General features: G+C 42.5%; 1 long non-coding RNA gene and 1 other non-coding gene across 21 annotated transcripts; one reads left to right on the forward strand and one right to left on the reverse strand.

Annotated features, from left to right (window-relative positions):
* Positions 1-281: 281 nt before the first annotated feature.
* On the reverse strand, positions 282-6,437 carry LOC145536734 (uncharacterized). 20 transcript variants are annotated; one of them, XR_014075998.1, is made up of 5 exons: positions 6,311-6,437; positions 3,227-3,404; positions 2,667-2,993; positions 2,330-2,523; positions 282-738 (listed from the first exon to the last, which is right to left on the reverse strand). It is a non-coding gene; the product is annotated as an uncharacterized LOC145536734 (long non-coding RNA). The 20 variants fall into 20 exon arrangements; XR_014075994.1 differs by having other exon boundaries at positions 2,121-2,523; XR_014075995.1 differs by having other exon boundaries at positions 282-757; positions 2,121-2,523.
* Positions 6,438-7,014: 577 nt separating this feature from the next.
* On the forward strand, positions 7,015-7,124 carry LOC145537263 (U6 spliceosomal RNA). The gene has a single exon (XR_014076292.1). It is a non-coding gene; the product is annotated as a U6 spliceosomal RNA (small nuclear RNA).
* The last annotated feature ends 4,702 nt before the right edge of the window (positions 7,125-11,826 follow it).

Here is an 11,826-nt window from a genome sequence, read left to right on the forward strand (position 1 = left end):
TATGTTACAGTAAAACTTTATTTGCAAAACCAGTTTGGCCCCCAGGCAATAGCTTGTCTTTCAAACAGAATTGAGGCACTAACAGTTTAAATGCAGGGTCAGACTAGAGGCAAAGAGGGAAGGCACTGGCAGAAATCCAAGAACTTAATCTCTAATTCTAATAAGGGCCTAATAAGGGCCAGAGAAGTAGAAGAAAAAAATACCTTTAAATAAAATCACTGACAGCAGTAGTGAAGTCAGCCCCCTCGAGGGGCTAAAGACAAAATCAAGAGGTTCAAAACTTTTGACATTGATATTTTTATTAATACAAGATGAATACAAAACTGCACAGGAACTTAAGAAATAGTGATGTTTGTATTTATTAAAGAGTTGACATTTACACAACAAATTCTGCAAATGCTGGTGCAAGGGAGACTGAGAGTCTTTACACATAGGAAACATCAAGCAAAATTGGAAAACTGCTTGAAAGAAGTGCAACAATATTTAGCGAGCTGTGAAACAGACAAGGCAATGAGTATGAGAGGCCAACTAAAAGAAAGTGCAGACAGTGAGCAGTGGACATACTCCACTGAAAAGAATCTGCAAGAAAATGAATGCAACTAAGGCTCAGTGTAATTCTGCTCTAAATTTTTCTTGTTGATTACATGCTAAGCTTGTCACTCCCTGGTGGCTCAGACGGTAAAGTGTCTGCCTGCAATGCAGGAGACGTGGGTTCAATCCCTGGGTTGGGAAGATCTCCTGGAGAAGGAAATGGCAACTCACTCCAGTATTCTTGCCTGGAAAATTCCACGGACAGAGAAGCCTGGTAGGCTACAGTCCATGGGGTTGCAAAGAGTTGGACACGACTGAGCGACTTCACTTTCTTTCTAAGCTTGTCACAATAGCACAAAATATGCCCTCAGATCACTTGGACAAGTTCCTTGACCTGAGGCATGTCATCCATCATTCCTATGGTACTTCTTTTTGATAGACAAGAGTCCCTGGACTTGGTCTATCTTTTGGGTTAATTCCTATTAGAGAAATATGCAACTGCCCCTCACCTTTCTGTACAAAAATTCATGTCCCGCATCAGGATCTTAAGCTACGGAATTCTACACTGTAACCATGCTCTAATATAATAAAAATTTCCAATCTCTTGCATAACAAAGCAAAGTATGAAGGGATAACTGTGATCACTCTCTTTGTTTCCAGGACTTTGAGGATTGGGAAAAGGGACCTAGTCAGCTGCCCCCCACCCCCCGCCCCAGCATTTAATATATTAAATAGGATCCACATGTTCTTGCAAATATATATCCTCCATCATCTACATATTTGTGACTTGTTTCTTCATTTTATAGAGCTTTTCAATAAAATGAACATTCTCAAGTATTTTCTTCTACTAGCAGAGTACACCCATAACAATTAATTCATTTATTCACACAACAGGATTTAGAGTAGAATCCTGAATTCATAGCATGTTCTTGCTCTCAGTACAACATGCAGAGCTGTCCCCACCCCTTATTTTTCTATCTGCCTATTTTAAAAGGTAATGTATTATTTTCAGGTCACTCTTAGTTTGCTTTTCATTTTGTTAGAATATATTCTCCCTTAACTCAAAAGACTAGAAAGCTGCATTTATTTAATTAATCAGCTTAGATATTGATTAGTAGTGGACAAAGCACTAGCTTAGGAGTCTGGAGCCACAGCTTCCTAGTACTGATCGATTACTGACTATGACATCTTGGAGACTGATGGGCCTGTTAGCCCATACATTAAACATGGAGGGTAGATCTGGTCTCTTTGAGTTCTCATCTAACAGTTGTGATTACAACTATCAAGTAGGATGATGCCAGCAAAAGGTGAGGTGCAAACTTAATAAAATGTATGCAGTGAATGCATTTTTCAGACAGTTTTACAATATTGAGAAAAGCTTATGAAATACTCTACATATCTATGTGCCATATGTATATCTGTGTTTTATGCATATGAGAAAAAAACTTTCACCCGCCAAGAACTGCTAAGTCGCTTCAGTCGTGTCCGACTCTGAGCGACCCCATAGACGGCAGCCCACCAGGCTCCCCCGTCCATGGGATTCTCCAGGCAAGAATACTGGAGTGGGTTGCCATTTCCTTCTCCAATGCAGGAAAGTGAAAAGTGAAAGTGAAGTCGCCCAGTCATGTCCGACTGTGCTGAGAACTAAGTAGGTCATTGCTGCTGCTGCTGCTGCTAAGTCGCTTCAGTCGTGTCCGACTCTGTGCGACCCCATAGACGGCAGCCCACCAGGCTCCCCCGTCCCTGGGATTCTCCAGGCAAGAATACTGGAGTGGGTTGCCATTTCCTTCTCCAATGCAGGAAAGTGAAAAGTGAAAGTGAAGTCGCCCAGTCATGTCCGACTGTGCTAAGAACTAAGTAGGTCATTGCTGCTGCTGCTGCTAAGTCGCTTCAGTCGTGTCCGACTCTGTGCGACCCCATAGACGGCAGCCCACCAGGCTCCGCCGTCCCTGGGATTCTCCAGGCAAGAATACTGGAGTGGGTTGCCATTTCCTTCTCCAGTGCATGAAAGGGAAAAGTGAAAGTGAAGTCGCTCAGTCGTGTCCGACTCTTAGCCACCCCATGGACTGTAGCCTACCAAGCTGCTCCGTCCATGGGATTCTCCAGGCAAGAGTACTGCAGTGGGGTGCCATTGCCTTCTCCGATATAGGTCATTGAGAATACAAAATTAGGAGATCAATTTTCTGTGATAGCTAAACTTTTTGTTCAAATAAAAACTAGGTGTAAAAAAGGCCCAAGCTTATTTACTTGACAACCATTCCCACTCTGAGTGTGCTAAGGTGAAGGTCAGAGGTGACAAAGCAGACGAGAGAATGACAAAAATTAGAGTCATTACAGATCTGGAGGCGAGGGTGGGGAGTACACAATGTCTTCGATGGTGTGGGTAAGACATGGGGTGAAGTCAGAGAAGGTCGTGCTCCACACCAAGTATTTGCTGCTTTCAGGTCCTGAATCTTGATGAACTGTCAGAAGAGAACGTCCAGTTTCATTTGCGCCCTTGCCCTCTAGTCAGCCTGTCCCCCTTACCCCGCCCCCAGGCTGAGAGTGGGATCTTCCGGTCACCAGGAGCAAGGGGGATACCTGCAGAACCTCGATGAGTCAAGGAGTGGGAATGCTATTGTTAGTCACTTTCTGGCAACTCTTGCCACCCTTCCCCGCCCCCGCAGGCCTCCTCCCGTATCTCAATCCTGCTCACCCAAGGCCACTGATCAAAGGGGCGCTGCTGGGTCGTCTCAAAGTGTTATCTTCTGTAGTGGTTGAACTCGGCAGCACCTCCAAGCGTACTTCCATTTTCTCCCGTGCTCTGTCCATGCCGAAGCTTAGTTTGGAGCTCGCCGGTTTTTCTGGCTCCAGTTCACAGAAGAACAAGTCAGCTAAGTGAGGAGATGACGTAGGGAGAGAGGAAAAAGAAGAGAGGAGTAAGTTCTTACACAAGTGAGTGCTCACTTTTGCAGCCCTACCATCCCTAACACCAGTGGGCACAAAGTGGCACAGGACTGGCTCCGACCCTCCTAACTCCAAGCTCCGGACACCTAACACTGAGATCTTCCGCCTCCAAGCCTGTAATGAACATGAGGAATTTACCTTAATCCGTGAATCCTACTTTATTTCCCTCAGCCAAGGAAACCCGGGTAAGCCTTTCCGGTCAAAACAAAACCCACAACCGACAGCCTCGCAGAATCATTTCGGCACTGCGCCCCTGCGCATGGGTCCTGGGTCCGGCCCGCTGACGCACATTACGTATACGTAAGCAATGAACATTATTACAGGCGCCTGTGTCCGCCGCGATGGGGGCGCATGCGCAGTGAAGAAGCCTTTTTTCGCAAGCCAGGTACACTCTTCTCTCTCCCTAGTGCAGATTCACCTTGGTTGTTCCTCCTTTCCTCCCGTGTTAAGCCTGTCATGGTTTCCTTAAGCATTATTTAGGAAAGAAAGGATGGAAATAAGGTGTATGGGAGCGCCATCCTTTCTGCCCTAAGTCTAATACTCAGTTTTGGTAAGCTCATTGTCTGTGACTGAGGCTGACAAGCTTGTTACCTCCCATGAAGAATTTTTCCATCCTGTTACAAAAGACATCCTACAACTTTGCAATGTAAAAAACACTAAAGCTTGGGGGTGGGGGCGAGGACCACCCACTCTCAGGGTCATGTTAAAGTCCTAACACAATTGAACCAATTGCGCTAATAAATCATCCCGTGTGTGTGTGTGTGTGTGTGTGTGTGTGTGTGTGTTTTACCATAATCATGCAGTGTATATTTTTTACATTGAATAAAATCTAGCTAAGAAAAAGTTAGGGTTAAAGCAAGGAGGTTTATTTCTTTAAAATCTCAGAATTTAGTATCCATCCAAATCAGTGTTGCCATTTAACAATGTTGTCATGGATTGAAACAGTCTAAGAACTGCTCTTTTAGAATTTTTTTTTACCACCAGCCACGTTTAGTACTGAAATCTTAACCCCATGCCAATAATTTTGAAAAACCACCCATCTTAGGAACCATATAGAGAAATGGCAGAGAAGGCAAGTGAAACGATTGAAATGGGAGTTATTAATTGAAAGAGTCATAACACGGTATAGCACTTTACAGTTTAAAAAAATGTTTTCACATATTTATCTCAATTGGTCCAATCATTAACCCTGCTTGGCTAATCGGTGGTGAATTTAAATGGGATTATCTTGAAACAGTTCATGACAAGTTTATGTCATAAACATGAAAGATCATAATCATTCTTCATTCTGAGAATAGAATAAGAAAAGTGTAATTACATTAGGCAGAATTAGGTTACTTAAATCCCTGACATGAGGACGATTTGGAGTCTCCATCCCTGATATAAGACAGGTTAACAATAGCTACCATTTGGGGGGCATTTATTATGTGCCAGGTACTGTCCTAAGCACTTGAAATATGAGATCACATTTAATGCTTACAGTAACTCTGTGAGGTAGGCACCATCACAATGCCCATTTTTCAAAGGAGGAAACTGAAGCTCAGAGGGATTACTCAAATTACAACTACTAAGTGGCAAAGCCAAGATTCCTCTGCCATTCTATTTAAGTGAAAAGACAGACCAGGTGCCTCTGGATATTTCTCTGGACACTATTTCTGAACAAGTAAGCACTCAATAAATAGTTATTAAATTATCTTATAAATAAATGCAGGTTTAAGTAACTTGCCCTAAACAGCTATCTTGTAAATTAGGTAGATATTTTCTATTTAACAGTTGATAAAATTCCAGAGAGATTAATGGCACATAACTACGTAGCAATAGAATCTGGGCTGGTACCAAAATTCCTGAAAGCCACTGTGGAATTTCCCAGGGTAAGCTAGAGAGTTTATGAAAGATGGCAGCTAAAACTGACAGAACAGAGGGTCAAAACGAAACCATCTGAATAAGATAAAAATATGGAGTACATCAGAGAACAAAGAGCTCTTACTTCCAATCTACTGCTTATTTTACTTTTCAAAGAGTTTGTTAATATTCTTGGCAGACAATAAGGTTTAATGGATATACTATGAATGAATAGACAAATCAAATCTCATCATGTCTAAACATTACTGATACCTAGTTTGTTTATTTTTTTTTTTTTGATACCTAGTTTTTTTTAAATGGTCGCAAAAGAGTTGGACACGACTTAATGACCAAACAACAACAAAGTACATAACACTAAGAAAACAGGCATAATAAAATAACAAGGAGAGAGCAACTAAGAGAGAGTTTTGAGAAAGGGGGTTAAGAATATGAAATGACTAAACACATGAGATAGCAGTAAGTTTCTAGCTACTACCAAAAAGGAGGGATTCTCTTTAACTTAAGTTCAGCTGTATGACAGGAACCTAAACCTGTAAAAATAGAAACAGGACCCACTCAAGTTGGAACAGAGAAGGCAATGGCACCCCACTCCAGTACTCTTGCCTGGAGAATCCCATGGACGGAGCAGCTTGGTAGGCTGCAGTCCATGGGGTCGCTAAGGGTCGGACACGACTGAGCGACTTCACTTTCACTTTTCACTTTCATGCATTGGAGAAGGAAACGCCAACCCACTCCATTGTTCTTGCCTGGAGAATCCCATGGACGGGGAAGCCTGGTGGGCTGCCGTCTATGGGGTCACACAGAGTCGGACACGACTGAAGCGACTTAGCAGCAGCAGCAGCAGCAAGTTGGAAAGTCAAAAGAAACAAGTACTACAAAAACAAAGAATTCTATATACTAGAGTGGCAAACACTATATTTAAAGAAATTATTGTTACTTCCCATTTTTACCCACACATTATTATACCAACCTGGCTGTGTTTCCTGATCAACATTTGCTGTTCCGTAGTCATATGCCATGATCTTGGGTTGTTGTTTTGCTTAGATGTATACCTTGACCCTTGTGGTACTCTTCTTTGTGTGTCCCAGTCTGCTTCCATCTGCCCCTTGCCTCTTTCCTATAAATGGTGTCCCACAAACACGTCATAATCAGCTCTTTATTTCGTCCGTTATCACGGCAACTTTAAAGCAACATGTTAGCCTTTAGTTATCACAAGAGCAAGACAAATACAAGTTGATCCCAAGCCCACAAACCACAAACACCCCAAACCTCCCAAAAGATTTACATAAAGAGTAAAAGAAACTAGATAGGCAAAAATCATATGAACAATGAATAAAACCTGAAAATGTTGGTCAAGATAGCATCTGTCTTCTCACATATCCTTGAATTTCTCCTAATTGTTCAGCCCCAGAAAGTTAAGGATTCTTTTGAATTGTTTGGCTCTTCAGAGTTAGGGACTGCGCAATTGGTCAACAAATGATTATTTGGTAGCTATTGTGAACAATAGAATGTACTATAATTTTTTTTGAGCAGATTGGTGGGGAGTGGGGGTGTGGCTGAAACCTTGAGATAAAAAGAGAACATAATTTGATAAAAAAAAAAAATAACAAGCCAGAGCTTGCGTTTCTAATCCAGCTGGCAGGAAAATATAGGCAATTTAAAGGAAACTATCTTGTGCTTGCTTCAGCAGCACAAATATTGCAAATTGGAATGATAAAGAGAATATTAGCATGGCCTGTGTGCAAGGATGACATGCAAAACTTTGTGAAGTGTCTGATATTTTTTCACCTCACACTGGTCAGAATAGCCATCATCAAAAAACAATCTACAAACAATAAATGCTTAAGAGGGTGTGGAGAAAAGGGAACCCTCCTACTCTGTTGGTGGGAATGTAAATTGATACAGCCACTATGGCGAACAGTGTGGAGCTCACTTAAAAAACTAAAAATAGAACTACCCTATGTTCCAACAATCCCACTACTGGGCATATACCCTGAGAAAACCATAATTCAAAAAGATACATGCATCCCAATGTTCACTGTAGCACTATTTACAATAGCCAGGACATTGAAGCTACCTAAATGTCCATCAACAGATGAATGGATAAAGATGTGGTGCATATGTACAATGGAATATTACTCAGCCATAAAAGGGAATGAAATTAGGTCATTTGTAGTGATGTGGATGGACCTAGAGTCTATCATACAGGTGAAGTCAGAAAGAGAAAAACAAATATCATATATTAATGCATATATATGGAATCTAGGGGGCCTCCCAGGTGGTGCTAGTGGTAAAGAAGCTACCTGCCAATGCAGGAGACATAAGAGACCCGGTTCTATACCTGGGATGGGAAAATCCCCTGGAGGAGGACATGACAACCCACTTTAGTATTCTTGCCTGGAAAATCCCATGGATGGAGGAAGCCTGGCAGGCTACAGTCCATAGGGTCACAAAGAGTTGGACATGACTGAAGTGACTTAACACACATGGAATCTAGAAAAATAATACAGATTAACCTATTTGCAGGGCAGTAATAGAGATGCAGATGTACCGGACATGTGGACATGGTGGGGTGGGGAAGGGGTGGGTGGGATGAATTGGAAGAGTAGCATTGACATATGTACACTGTTGTTGTTCAGTCGCCCAGTCCTGTCCAACTCTTTGCGACCCCACGGACTGCAGCACGCCAGGTCTCCCAGTCCCTCACCATCTCCTAAAGTTTGACCAAGTTCATGTCCATTGCATCGGTGATACATCCAGCCATTGCATCCTCTGACACCCTCTTCTCCTTCTGCCCTCAATCTTTCCCAGCATCTGGGACTTTTCCAGTGAGTTAGCTGTTTGCATCAGATGACCAAAATACTGGAGCTTCAGCTTCAGTATCAGTCCTTCTGACGTGTATTCAGGGTTGATTTCCCTTAAGATTGATTGGTTTGATCTCCTTGCTGTCCAAGGGACTTTCAGGAGTCTTCTCCAGCACCAAAGTTTGAAAGCATCAATTCTTTGGCATTCTGTCTTCTTTATTGTCCAGCTCTCACAACTGTACATGACCACTGGGAAGACCATTGTTGTTCAGTTACTCAGTAGTATCCAACTATTTGAGACCCCATGGACTGCAGCACACCAGGCCTCCCTGTCCTTCACAAACTCCTGGAGCTTGCTCAAACGCATGTCCATCGAGTTGGTGATGCCACTCAACCATCTCATCCTCTGTGGTCCCCTTCTCCTCCTACCTTCAATCTTTCCCAGCATCAGGGTCTTTTCCAATAAGTCAGGTTTTCACATCAGGTGGCCAAAGTTTTGGAGCTTCAGCTTGAGCATCAGTCCTTCCAATGAATATTCGCCTTGAGCTTTGTCAGCTGAGTAATGTCTCTGCTTTTAAACACACTGTCTAGGTTTGTCATAGCTTTCCTGCTATGAAGCAATCATCTTCTGATTTCATGGCTGCAGTCACTGTCTGCAGTGGTTTCAGAGCCCAAGAAGAGGAAATCCACCTTTCCCCCTTATATTTGCTGTGAAGTAATGGGGGTGGATGCCATGATCTTAGTTTTTTTAATATTTAGTTTTAAGCCAGTTCTTTCACTCTCCTCCTTCACCCTCATCAAGAGGCTCTTTAGTTCCTCTGTGCTTTCTGCCATTGGAGTGGTATCATCCACATACCTGCCTGCAATTTAGGAAACCAGGGTTCTATTCCTGGGTCGAGAAGATCCCCTGGAGAGGGAATGACAACCCAAACCAATATTCTTGCCTGGAGAATTCCATGGACAGAGGAGCCTGGCAGGCTACAGTCTATCAGGTTGCAAAGAATCGGACATGACTGAGTGACTAACACACGCACCCCCCCCCCCCCTATATCTGAGGTTGTCGATGTTTCTCCTGCCTATCTTGATTCCAGATTGTAACTCATCCAGCCCAGCATTTCTCATGATGTGCTCAGTGTACAGGTTAAACCAACAGGGTGACAGCAGACAGTCCTATCATCCTCCTTTTTCAATCTTGAGCCAATCAGTTGTTCCATACAGGGTTCTAACTGTTGCTTCTTGACCCACATACAGGTTTCTCAGGAGGCAGGTAAGATAGCCTGGTATTCCCATCTCTTTAAGAGATTTCCATAGTTTGTTATGAGCCACACAGTCAAAGGCTTTAGTGTAGTCAATGAAACAAAGGTATATGTTTTTCTGGAATTACATGGCTTTCTCTATGATCCAGCAAATGTTGGCAATCTGATCTCTGGTTCCTCTGCCTTTCCTAAACCCAGCTTGGACATCTGGAAGTTCTTGGTTCATATAATGCTGAAGTTCAGTATGCAAGGTTTAAGCGTGACCTTACTAGCATTGGAGATGAGTGCAATTGTTCAATGGTTAGCACATTCTTTAGTACTACCCTTCTTGGGAATTGGGATGAGGATTGACCTTTTCCAGTCCTGTGGCCACTGCTGGGTCTTCCAGATTTGCTGACATATTGAATGCAACACCTTGAAGGCATCATCCTTTAGGGTTTTGAATAGCTCTACAGGAATTCCATCGCATCCACTAGCTTTATTTCCTAAGGCCCACTTTACTCCAGAATGTCTGGCTCTGAGTGACTGCATTGTAGTAATCCAGTACATTAAAAGCTTTTTTGTACAGCTCTTCTGTGTATTCTTTCCATCTCTTCTTGATCTCTTCGGCATCTATTAGGTCTCTACCGTTTCTGCCCTTTATTGTGCCCATCTTTGGGTGAAATGTTCCCTTGATATTCCAAGTTTTCCTGAAGAGATCTCTAGTCTTTCCCCTTCTGTTGTTTTATTCTAGTTTTATGCATTGTTCATGGAAGAAAGCCTTCTCCGTGCTGTTCTTTGGAACTCTGCGTTTAGTTGGATGTACCTTTCCCTTTCGCCCTTGCTTTTCACTTCTCTTCTTTCTTCACCTATTTGTAAAGCCTCCTCAGATAACCACTTTGCCCTCTTGCTTTTCTTTTTCTTTGGGATGGTTTTGTTCGCTGTCTCCTGTACAATATTATGGACCTCCGTTCATAGTTCTTCAGACACACTGTTAACTAGATTTAATCCCTTGAATCATTAGCTCCACTGCATATTCATAGGGGATATGATTTAAGTCGTACCTGGCTGGCTTCATGGTTTTCCCTGCTTTAGTTTAAGCCTGAATTTTGCTATGAGAAGGTGATGATCTGAGCCATAGTCAGTTTTTGCTGACTGTATACAGCTTCTCCATTTTCGGCTACAAAGAATGTAATCAATTTGATTTTGGTATTGACCATTTGGTGATGTCTATGTGTAAAGTCGTCTCTTGTGTTGTTGAAAAAGGATATTTGCTATGACCAGTGCATTCTCTTGGCAGAATTCAGTTAGCCTTTGCCCTGATTCATTTTGTTCTTCAAGGCCAAACTTGCCCGTTACTACAGCTATCTCTTGACTTCCTACTTTTGCATTCCAATCCCCAATGATGAATAGAACATCTTTTTCTTTTTCTGGTGTTAGTTCTAGGCAGCCTTCTAGGTCTTCATAGAACTGATCAATTTCAGCTTCTGGTGGTTGGGGCATAGACTTGAACTACTGTGATGTTGAATGGCTTGCCTTGGAAACAAATTGAAATCATTCTGTCATTTTTGAGGTTGCACCCAAGTACTGCATTTTGGACTCTTTTGTTGATTATGAGGACTACTCCATTTCTTCTATGGGATTCTTGCCCACAGTACTAGATATAATGGTCATCTGAATTAAATTTGCCCATTCCCATCCATTTTCGCTCACTAATTCCTACTAAGAAGTTGATGTTTATTCTTACCATCTCCTGCTTGACCACATCCAATTTACCTTGATTCATGGACCTAACATTCCAGGTTCCTATGCAATGCTGTTCTTTGCAGCATTGGATTTTACTTTTATCACCAGACGCATCCACAACTGAGTGTTGTTGCCACTTTGGCTCAGCCGCTTCATTCTTTCTGGAGCTATTAGTAGTTCTCCTCCACTCTTCCGCAGTAGCATATTGGACACTACCATGTGTAAAACAGCTAGTGGGAAGCTGCTGTATAGCATAGGGAGCTCAGGTTGGTGCTCTATGATGACCTAGAGGGGCACTCAAGAGGAAGGAAATCTTTTTCTTATTACTTATTTATATTTATTAATTTATTTTTGGTTGTGCTGGGACTTTGTTGCTTCATGGGGGCTTTCTATGGTTGTGGTGAGCAGGGGCTGCTCTCTAGTTGTGCACGGAATTCTCATTGCAGTGGCTTCTCCTGTGGTGGAGCATGGGCTCAGTAGTTGTGGTGCATGGATTTACTTGCCCTGTGGCATGTGGGATCTTCCCGGACCAAGGATCAAACCCACGTCCCTTGCATTGGCAGGCATATTCCTATCCACTGTGCCACCAGGGAAGTCCTAAGAGGGAGGGAATATATGTATAACTATAGCTGATTCACTTTGTTGTACAGCAGAAACTAACACATTGTAAAGCAATTGTACTAATAATAAAGTTTTAGAAA

The sequence above is a fragment of the Giraffa tippelskirchi genome, chromosome X (assembly GCF_054371585.1).
Source record: "Giraffa tippelskirchi isolate mGirTip1 chromosome X, T2T-mGirTip1v1.2.pri, whole genome shotgun sequence".
Taxonomy (NCBI): Eukaryota; Metazoa; Chordata; class Mammalia; order Artiodactyla; family Giraffidae; genus Giraffa; species Giraffa tippelskirchi.